The sequence below is a fragment of the Lycorma delicatula genome, chromosome 13, assembly GCF_047948215.1.
Source record: "Lycorma delicatula isolate Av1 chromosome 13, ASM4794821v1, whole genome shotgun sequence".
NCBI lineage: Eukaryota > Metazoa > Arthropoda > Insecta > Hemiptera > Fulgoridae > Lycorma > Lycorma delicatula.
The window spans coordinates 13,727,175-13,739,252 of record NC_134467.1 but is presented as its reverse complement, the minus strand read 5'-3'; the positions used below and the strand labels follow the sequence as shown (position 1 = coordinate 13,739,252).

At 30.8% G+C, this 12,078-nt stretch overlaps 1 protein-coding gene across 1 annotated transcript in view; it reads right to left on the bottom strand.

Annotated features, from left to right (window-relative positions):
* The window catches only part of LOC142333621 (endochitinase-like), a 66,739-nt gene extending 56,021 nt beyond the window's left edge, over positions 1 to 10,718 (bottom strand). Inside the window, exon 1 of the mRNA XM_075380960.1 lies at positions 10,513 to 10,718. The gene's annotated coding sequence lies outside the window, so the exon portion shown is untranslated. The remainder of the gene's footprint in view (positions 1 to 10,512) is intronic.
* Positions 10,719 to 12,078: the final 1,360 nt, after the last annotated feature.

Below are 12,078 nucleotides of genomic sequence, written 5' to 3'. Positions count from 1 at the left end.
TATTTACCGCTATTCAAAATGCAAAACCTTAATCGTTGGAATCGGTATTGCTTAATAAATTATTACAAATAAATTTAAATTCAATAATTAGCTTTAAAAATGACTAATTTATTGTTTTATTGATAGTTTTTCTCTATTTTGTTTATTTTTCAAAAATATTTATTTCTTTTTGTTTTGTAATTCTGTTTCGTTTAATACCTAATAAAATCTGTCATATTTTCAAATACTTTTTTTCTTTTTAATAGACTTCGAAATTCTTTTGTTTGCGTTATGTTTCTGTGTTTTATTCATACTGTTTTACTCGAGATCAAATTCTCTACAAATTTTATTTAAAATCTTAATGTGTTTATCTCCGTTTAACGATGTTATTTTAAACCAACAACGTAAAAGAGTGTTTTTACAACTTCAATCTTTTGGGGTTTACCCCAGATTTCTCAAAAACATAGTTTCTCAAAAAATACAGTTCTAAGACCTACGTTTTCAATTTTTCAGGTCAGATTTCATACAAAACGACCAAAGTTTCCCCTTAATTTGGATTCCAGAAATACGTCTAGCTTAATTTTTATCGAAAGCACAGAAATCAGAGCGAAATCTTTCGCCAACCGACATTCGTTAACGAAGCGTTTCCGCTTATATATTTGTATAAATTTTCTTCTTTATTTTCGCCAGTATTTCACGTCTTAAATGTTTGTTATATACTTTGTGAATCACTCTGTATTATAGAGATAACTGATATGTAAAATGCTAGAACTACGTTGAATGTTTTCCTTTTAATACGATATCCTGCAAGTATATTTTTCTTAATTTATGACCGGTAAGCTGAGTTCTTTGTCTTTTTTGTGTGTGTAGCGTTAGAACATGTCCTCAAAGTTTGTTATATTTTTCGTGAATATTTCTGTCTTTGTCTCTAACGTTTATTTTCTTGTGATTTTTTTTAATTAAATTTCCTGATATCTCAAAACGTAAAGAAAATTCAATTTCAACTCGCACTTTCACCATGTAACCGAAAGTAAAACCGTACTTTCCTTCGAAAATTATGTAAAAAATAGATGTTTCAAATCCAAATTAATTGTTGAAATACAAACGCGTGAAATAATATTAAAGTATATGCATTAAATATAAAAGATTATCACAAAGTGATTCACAATTTCGATATTAAAGATTATTTTGAGCACATCTTAGTACACGTTTAACGGGAAGCAGATAAATAGTGTTTTTTGTTGTTGGTTTTAATTAATATTATTTAAAAATTCATGAACAGAATAATATTGTTCCCGTAAAATAAATTTTTTTATTGGATTTTAAATAAACGGTTAAAAAATGTTCTACTATAAAAAAAAATTTTCTCGTAAATAGGGTATCGATTTATAAACGAAAACAGCTCTGTTGTCTGGTTTGGTAAAGGTAGATATTATTATTTTTTTAAGTATAAGTGACTGTTCTTTTTAACAAAAATTGCACGTTCATACAGAATAGAAAGGAAATATTCATCAAGAGATGTAAAATCTAAACTGAGTTTTGATTAGCGTACTTTCACATTTTAAAATTGTATTAGTCAATTGTTCTAACTTCTTTCTTTTTTCTAGATGTACTTAACCCTTGAATCGATAATTAGGAGCATTCTGTACCTATCCGTTCAGAAAAAGAAAGCTAATTTTATATACTTAAAATAAATACTAAAATAATACTCATTTTATATATTATGATGGGCATAATATTTCCAAAATTTTTTAATCGATTTGCGTCAAATAAAAACAGTTTTGTAATGAAATTATTGGCTTATTAGATTTTGTTTAACTGTATCTTGAAGTTATTCATTTACTGTCGATATTAACAAAGTTTGCGAATAATTTTCGTTAGATATAATAAAAATATCAAAATTTGAAAAAGCATATCTAGTTAAAAAATGAATTTTTGAAAACCACAGTGTTGAACAATACTAAGTCCGTAATCTAGGACCCTGCAAACGTTTGCAAAGCGGTCAATAACAAACCTGTTCATCCATTTTAGCGCATCAGCTAGTGAGTGTGCTTAGTACTACCGGGCGATTCAAAAAGGACTTCACAAATTTAAAAGCGTATAAACGTTTATTTAGATAACTTACAGATACGGTTGAGATCTCATTTCACAGCAAAACATATCAAGTTTTGGCTCACGTAGTTCATTTGTACAGGATTCAGCCTTCGACGATGTTAAAAATAGGTACACTTATTGGTATGGAACGTGCTCGCTGTGCGTTTTGATTTCACGATTTACAGGCATCGACTGCAGTTCATCGTAACTTTCGTACAAAGTACAATAGGAAGCCTCTTAGTAGGCGTACAATTTACTCTTGGCAAAAAATTTTCTTTTAGACAGGCTGTTCTGTTAAGCATACAAAATCACCGATACGCCCACGCGTCTCTGAAGCTGCTGTCGAACAACCCGGCGAAATCTTTGCACGTAATCTCAAAAAATCAACTCGACGTGCGTCACGTGAAATTGGCATTTTACAATAAGACTGTTTGGCGCGTATTACGTAAGCGATCGCACTTGAAGCCGTAAAAACTAACTGCGATTCAACACATTGCAAATGACTAAGACGTTGAACGGTGACAGTTTTGCGTGGAAATGATAAATAGTAATGCAGACAACGAAACATTTTTAGAGAAAATAATTTTTAGCGATGAGTCAACGGTTCCCATCAGCGGCAAGGTGTACACCCCTAACTGCCGAATATGGAACAGCAAAAACCTTAATGCAACTTTGCAGCACATTCGTGATCGCCTTAAGGTCAGTGTTTTTTGTGCTTTAAGAAAACAAAGACTGTACGTTCTTCTTAAGCAAATTCGGCCCGGTCTTCTTAGAGGAGGTACCTTTTTATCAGGGCGTGCTTCAAAATGTTCTAATTCCTCAGTAACACGATGATGACCAAGATGGACATCTCACTACCGCCTAGATTTTCTTGATACTCGATTTCCAGCTCTGTGGATCGGTCGTGTAGGTCCAACTTAATGTCTACCTCGCTCCTCAGATTTAACCCCGCATAATTTCTTTCTTTTGGGGTTTCATTAAAAATCGGGTTTATGAACCGCCTTTGCCTGCTGAACTTATTGAATCGCTAAGACTTGGAATTAACGCCGCAACTGCAGAGGTAACGCCCGACTTGTTGGCTACAGTCTGGAATGAAATCGACTTCAGGTTGGATATACATCGCATTACAAACGAAAGCCATATCGAACTAAAGCGACAACCTTGATGTGTTTTTCGGTGAATCGAACGAAGTTATCGAAATAATCGAACGAGTAAGTTATCGAAATAAATTTATATATACTTTTAAAGTTGTAAACCCTTTTTGAATCACCCGGTAGTTAGTCGCGTAGGAATACTCGTAAAATGATCACTCATTCATCGATATTAATATTTTAAATCTACACTGGTTTTTTATTAATATATGAGGTACAGAAGGGGGAGGAACAGTAGACGGCAGTGAGGGCGTTTCGTAGAAAAATCTTCGGGAATGCTTTGATTTTTGGGGACGATTAAGTTATATGAACTGCGGAATCCATTGTATTTTGGCAGTTTGCCGCTGTAATTCGAAATTAAGATATCTAGGTCCTCGAATACAAATACGGTCGGTCGGTTGACATTTAATTCCAAAGTTACGCTTAAAAATTTTATCGAAAAAAAAAATTATTGAGAAAATTTTTGTTAATGTACTACGAAAAAAATTAGTAATCGGCGTGTATAAAACGATTTTTTTTCAGTTTTCAAGTTTACTGAAAACGCTTGCTAAAAGTTATCTAATTTGTATATTTTTAGCAGCTTCCTCATCAAAATAATGTTTACAAGAAATATTAATTCTTCGCATTAAAAAAAGATTAATAGAATCTATAAAGATTAATAATCTATAAAGATTAATCTATAAAGATTAATCTATAGAAATTAATAAAAATAATTAATAGAATTAAAATAAAAAATTACGTTCTTGAATCCACACACCGATTAAACATTTGACAGAATTTCTTATCTAAATAATATTTATATTTTGTTAAAAATTGTATTGCTCTGTTAAATTTAATGAAATTAATTGTTAGTATTGCACACTTGTGACGTAAATTATTTCTAACAAATTTAGATAAAATAATTTTTAATTAACTATGTCTAATAATTTTAGTTGATGTTAACATATTTTATTTTTAATTTTTGATTATTTATTTCTCTGGAACATCTAATTCTTTTCTTTCATAATATTGTACATTTTGTTTTGTTAAATACCTAAAACCTTCATTTTTGTTTATACTACATATTTTCGGAATATGTACGTATTTTGGCTCGTATCTCAATATCTCAGAACTGGCTCAACATAAATTCTCCGAAAATTAATGTTTTTTTTTTACTTTGTATAGTGTTCATAAAAAATTGAATTTTAGTTCGATAAAAGTGCTTATTTAAAATTCCACAGTTTCAAGTCGATCGGATTCGCGGCGATGTTCGATTAACTTTTCAATACTTTTTAAAAAAAAAGAGGATCCGTTGGGACCGTCTGTTTGAAATTTATTGATTTTTACAGATTTCTTATATTTTAAAAGTTTTTTTAAAGTTTTTGCTGTTATTAAAAATTTTATATCGCGTAGTTTACGTCACCGTTGACAAAGGACCAAATGGGACAAACCCTTTTAAATAAAATGTTGATTTTACTTTCGCGTCTAGCGCTATAGCAGTAGATGAGAAAATAAGGTAATCGGTCCAATTTGTGCGTGTGTGGTTTTCACCGGATCTTTACATTGACACATGAGGAACCCAAAAAACACAAAAACAGGATGGAAATTTTCCGGATGTTCATATTTACGTATGTGTGTGTGTTCGGTGACGCACCATAAATCACCTTATATCTCCAAAATAACTGGATCGATTTTGACCAAACTTGGTCCGGTTATTTATATATATATATATATATATATATATATATATATATATATATAACAAATTATCTATACATGGAGCTTAATGCCTTTAAAATTTCAAGCTAAAAGATCAAGGGGATGAGGCTCTAGAGTAAGGTAACTCTCAGCGTCTCGATATTTTGCCTAATTAAGGTTTTTCTTAGGCACATTTGTTAACAATTAAAAAATAATATTTTTAAAAAAATTCCGCAAAATCCCACCCCCCAATAAATAAATGCTCAAAATAACTAGTTTCTAAGTAAGTATAGTGCCTCATTAGTACCTCCTATCACCACAAGGAGCGCTAGTATAGCACTGACGTATGTATGTTTTTAGCACTGGAGTCGTTTGTTTTTTTTTTTTGTTTTACTTCAGGAGACCACCGTTAGGTATCGCTTCAGAGGATGACATGAATGACAAGTAGCGTGTGAAAATGTTATGCCGGACCGGGATTCAAACCGGGCACCTCCGGATGAAAGGCCGAAACGCTACCACTCGCGCCACGGAGGCCGGCAAGAGTCGTCTGTATGTTGGAAGTCAGAAGTGAATGGTAGAATTAAATAAACACTCATTCTCCGTACAATCACATTTCTGGAGCGGGATTGTAAAACGCTTAACATTTTTTTGTAATAACATAACATTTAAGTAAATCAACGGTTGCAAAGATATTAACAATTAAAAGGTTTACGTGGTCGTCATCTAGGAATGGAAAGAGAGGTCAGGTTCAATGTCTTGTAAAAGAAAATTTCTAGGTTAGTCAAGTAGTACACAAAATTTCAGCTCAATACCATTAATGCATTCCTAAAAATAAATTTTAAAGGAATTTTTATCATACAAATAATTAAGCATAATTAAAGATTAACAACCAAATATCAATTAAAAGAGATTTTCTTGAAATAGCGCTACAACCGTTTATTTTTAAACAAACATTCTTTAAATAGTAATTTTATCAAACATGGCCCATCGGTATGACTATACAATAAATAATTAAAACATAAAACCCGCTTACCAACAATCTTTTAATGTGTCGCAGCACTTTTGGAAACAAATTCCATCTTCGGGAAATATAAATATTTTTATTAATAAAACTTTGTTGTCACGAGTAGAATTTTTATGCAGTGTGTAAAATATAGAAAGGTAGTAGTCATGTGTTAAAATTGCGTCGACTTAATTTCTTGTCATAATGAGGGTCTCCACCGTTATGGTAAAACGGGAGAGAAACGATACGGTCAACTCACTCTATAGTTATTGTTTGTATAATATATCATTTTCAAATCTTGTTTGTTCATTTATTAATTTATCATTATTAAGATATATATGCACGGGTCCTCTCCTTAGCATAAGAGTCAGGGTGAGGACCTCCACATCCGGGTGTGGGTCGACAGTAGTGCTGCTGAACGGATAACCAAGGATACTTCTGCAAAGGTCAAGGACACCACTACGGCTCTGACAGGGAGGGGCGGTAGGAGGGTACACATCCTCATTAAGGATGTGGATGCACTCACCACTCAGGATGAATTCATTACGGAGGAGTCAGTGTCGTTCAAAGTTATGTCCATGCGACCGGCCTACGGTGCCAAAGCAGTTGGTCACTGTGGCTGTGCCACCCATCCTTGCGGATAAATTATCGGTCGATACACATATCCGTATCTGACGGGTGGCTTGTAGGGTTATGAGACGTTCATCTGATAACCTTTGTTTTTACTGCTGGAAGCCAGGCCACAGGGCCGATTCGTTGTACCGGGCCGGATCATATTGGCCACTGTTTCACCTGAGGCCGGTCATCTACAGAAGGACTGCCTGTCAGTTGCACGGTCATACACCTGCGAGTAGGGGATACAAGGTTATTTCTAAGGCGAAACAATTCGTCTGTTCAAGTAAGCTAACACGATTCTGTTTAAAGACAAACATTTAAAGGGGCCATGTTTATATCACATGTCATGTTTGATTACTTGTCATAAGTAAAATTGTGTAAAAGCGACTGAAATATCAAGATTTAAAAATATAAATACGCCGTACATGAAGAATTACCACTGAAATTTTGCCGATTGTGTTCAGGACATTAAGTAAATAAAGAAATCTTTTATTTCTCATTAATACATAAAACGTTGTATAGATCGCATCAAGAATGAATAAATATGATACTTAACGCGCGATAAAAGGAATTGATGATGATGATTGAAGGTAAAATCTTGATCAAAGCAGTCATAAAATACATAATTATTAAATCAAAAACAGATTTGATTAAAATTCATCTTAATTATTAAATATATAAACACATGAAATAATATTTAAGATAAAATACTACTAAATATTCTTGTTTTATTGTATTCTATCGAGTTCTGTGAAAACAGTTCTATTGTCTAGTTTGATACAGGGAGATACTGTTCTAAGAAACTACTGAAAAATCAAACAAAATGAATAGCTTAACAAAGTTACTAGCGGATTATAAAAATAACAGAAAATCAAGACGGTAGAATTTAACGGTAAACTGCCAGTCTGAAAAATGGATAAAAGAGAGAGAAGAGTGGGTGAGTAAATAAATAAAAAATTATGACCAAAGTAAACCCACCGGGTTGGTCTACTGGTTAACGTCTTCCCAAATCAGCTGATTTGGAAGTCGAGAGTTACAGCGTTCAAGTACTAGTAAAGCCAGTTATTTTTACACGGATTTGAATACTAGATCGTGGATACCGGTGTTCTTTGGTGGTTGGGTTTCAATTAACCACACATCTCAGGAATGGTCGAACTGAGAATGTACAAGACTATACACTTCATTTACACTCATACATATCATCCTCATTCATCCTCTGAAGAATTATCTAAACGGTAGTTACCGGAGGCTAAACAGGAAAAAAAAGAAAGTATGACCAAAGTAATGTTCTGGACATGGCTACTATAAAATGTTTACAGCATGAAGTGAATTACATCCAACATTTTAACTTTATCATTAAAAATTTAATTACTTAAAATCATAGAAATGAAATGTTCCCCGAAACATTCCACGTGTTATGGAATCATCAGGTTGTGTGGGATAAGTTTCAGATAATTATCAATATTCTGTAATTGCACGGGCGTTTAGAATTAACATAGATTAACTGTCCTTTGATGATGCAGAAAATATACAAAAGAATACGATATTAATATAAATTAAATTCTTATAAAAAATAGTAGTTTGCCAGATAAGGACAAGGGCAAAGATGAACTGCCCCCCTTAATTAAAAAGTTATAAATTATTAACTTAATACCATCGATAAACAAATAAAAATTAATGTACCCTTATAAAAATAACTTAAATATAATTAAAAATATTATATTTTTATAAAAAATCTAAAACAAATAAATAAAAATAAAATTTTTTTTTTAAGTATCTATATTTGATTTTATATCTTTTTAAACTAAAATAAAAACTTAATTTTTATTAATATATTAATACAATGAAATATTTACTTTTAAATAATAACTATTCATTATGTTCTAATAAAATGCTTAACATTTTGTGAAAAACACGAAATATGATAAAAATTGACATGGTCGTCGTTAACATTAATACAATGAAATATTAAAATAAATGAAATAATCCGTCATTAATACGATGAAATATTTTATTTATTAAACAATGTTGTTAAAAAGTTTTATAAAAAAATATTATTGTTGACTTCACAATCCGATTTTTGTATATAAATATGTCATTAATAAAAATTCAAAATGTCGAAGAGAAGGAAAAACAAAGAGATCGAAATTTTTCCACAGCACACTTTTTCTTCACTTTTACACGTAGAATCCGTAACGTATACCAGCCTACCATTTTACATACAATATATATATATGTTGTGCGCCAGTTTACGATCGAAAATCCTCTAGAGTGTCTTAACATCACTTCCAAGTATAAAATAAAATTCATTTCGCGACAGAAATTCTACGAATAATTTTAAACAACAGAAATAAATTAAATTAATTAAAAATTTTTAATATTTTTTTTATTCGAATTTTTCCTATGTCGCGGGGAGTCCCGACGGGTTAAATCCTACAGGACAATTTATAGAGGGGTAGTCAACTGCCACGGCATCCCGGATGTGCTGCTTAACAGCGGTTCCGGTTGTCTCGGGGGTGTTTAAATAGAATAAGGAAGAAAAAAGGAAATTTTGATATTGTGAAGCCGTTCTTTTTCATTTATATTTATGTTTTATTTAATTTTTAAATTTTAATATCGAGGCCCTTTACACCCTATAAGTATTTTCAATGTTTGTGTTTAAATGTTCTGTCTTATTTATTTTGGTGTTTTCAAATAAAATGTAAGGGCCCTTTACATCCTTACATAGGATGAACCTGGTGGTAATTTAATAGAGTGTGACGATGTCCATATAACAAAAAAAAAAAAAATAATAATAATAATATCCTTGACAAAAGGTTATATTAATATTATTTTACAATTTAATAATAAACATAAAACGGGTATAATTTTATAATTAAAATAATAAGGTTCAAACTTCACGATACATTTAAAAAGGAATAACGAATATAAGGGCAAATTTAAAAATAATTAAAAGATGTCAATTAAGCGAGTAACAGAATCTATAACGAATAAAATATTAGAAAAAATAATTTTGTCGTATAAACACTAAAATTAAAATCGTTCTGTCTAGCTTAAAATACAATTTAATATTAAAATACAATCACAATATTTAATTAAACAAAAGCTGTGAAAATTTTAACTTTTTTTTTTTACAGATATTACACGTTAATCATTTTAAAACTGACATTATTATGAATTAAAATTACATAAAATTATAGAGTAAGTAATAACTTATAACTGCGACATCAATATGTAGAAGTATTTCATTATAAATAAAAATAAGCTATATTAATTTATAATTTATACCTGCAAGACGGCTGTCGACAACTATAGAAGTATTTCATTGTTAACGGTGACTTATAAAATCCCGTATACGTTAGCATATGCTAACGTATAGCTCTTAAGATCGATAAATTTATAGAAATTTAACGGTTTAGGCTTAAAATATCCAGGCGAGTACAACTGTGCGATTTCACTACGACATGAAAATTACGCAGCCTACCCTGCATTAAGTTATAAAAATTGAGATAGGAAAAGAAAATAGTAATGATTTATTTGTTTTGACCTATTATCAAAACAGTGTGCTACACATAAATCCACAGGATAATAAAAACAAACATCATTACGTCATAATTCAAGCTTGAAAAATTAATTTTTTCAGCCGTTAATTCTGTAATTCGTTTAAGATAGGCATACGTTTACGAATGTTTTGTGCGCTGTAAGAATTGCCAAAGTCTCCAAAAAAAACCCGATAAAAACAAAGATCAATAAAAACACATTTCCTGATGAAAGAAAGTCCTATTTGAAACGTTTTAAATCGTCTATTTAAATTAACTGGTGTGGATGTCAGCGTCTGAATAGTTGAACATCCGGAAACATTCGACATCCCAATGTAGCTAACATTTAATAGATTTCTAGTAACGAAAAAATACAACACACATATCCATTTGTTACAAACATGATCTAACAAACAATCTCTCTGTTCAGTTGATTAAATATTTAAAATATTACCTTAATATTTATTAGTGTAGATAAGTATACAAAATCGGTTTCGGCGCACATTAACTACTTCATAATTTCAATTAAAACAGAAAGCCGGTATAGCAGTAGCTTTGTTATAACCGATATCGTATTTTACCAACGTTAGTTAATTATTAAAATAATAAAAACAAAATGACACGTACAACGTAATTTTAACGCGTATTTACGTAACATTCCCTACATATCGACACAAGTAACAATTTAATATCTATAACTACCGTTTAAAAACAAAACCACACACAAAATTTATAAACATGTATCTTCCAGCAATAGAAGCAGCGTGTTTTTTTAAATTTCTAACCAAAACAACGCACGCTGCTGTTACTAACATGTATAATGGAGGGAACGGTTTAGCATACAGGCTGCGCGTACAATGTACAAATACACTTGCGCACGCGCATCAAGTTGACTCCTCATTGTCACTTCTTGATCGGTTGTTTAACCTGTAAACAAATCTATTAATGTCGATCGAGAAAAATCTTTTAGACAAAACATCGATTTACATTATTACATTAAAACGAACGGTTTTTTATAAACATGATATCTTTTCTACGACCGATTAGCTCAGGTTATAAATAAATAATTTTACGAATTATTCTACGTATTTCTGTTTAAGTAAATACGATTAAAAGAGATATAAGGAATTAATTTCATTCTTATAAATATTATACACCGTTTCTTTTTTCTTCAGAATTATTACTTTTTTACGATGAACTACAGCTCTAGAATAAATCTTTTTTTTAGGCAAAAGTAAAATTTTTTAAAGCGTAAAATTTATCTTAATACAACTTCATCGACTTTGATTAAAATAAATACGCACTTGATTTATTAGAGATACTCATCCTTTACTCCGTTTACGCAGTGACACTACGTATGTAAATTAATTCGTATGAAATTTAATAATATAAATAATAAAAAATTCTACTTTAATGTTTAGCTTTACCGGATAAGTAAACGTATTCTAAGCCGTTTTTGAATATAGATGTGGATTTCCAAGTATTTTGTTTAACTAATTTTTCTGAACGATTTAGTTATTTTTTGTATAGTACTAACACTACTGGTAATGTTAAATCCGACTTATTTTTGTACCGAATCAGAAAAAAAAACATACACCAGCCTCTGCAACAAAATTAATTTAACAAACTTGAAAATTGAAGTGAAAAGGAACGTGTACATTGTAACTGATTGTGGAAGGTTTATTTATTTATAAGTTTTGTTTATTTAAGGAAAAACAATCTGCGTGGGCTATTATCGTCAGTAATTCACGACTAATCCGATAATCACACACTTGCGAATAACCACAAACATCGTAATTTTTTTGCAAAAGATTTCCAAAAAGGAAAAGTTGTAATGATATTTTATAGAGAATATAAATTATTTTGGCAGTAAAACTACGTTCAGTAACGAAAACAAAAACATTGAATTTTAAAAAAGCCCTCTCTCCAAAAAAAGACTTTCATTAAACCAAGATGAGTCCGCATAATTAAACTGAAAAATATGTAACCTAAAAATAAGCCCAAAAGTCAAAAAAAGTAT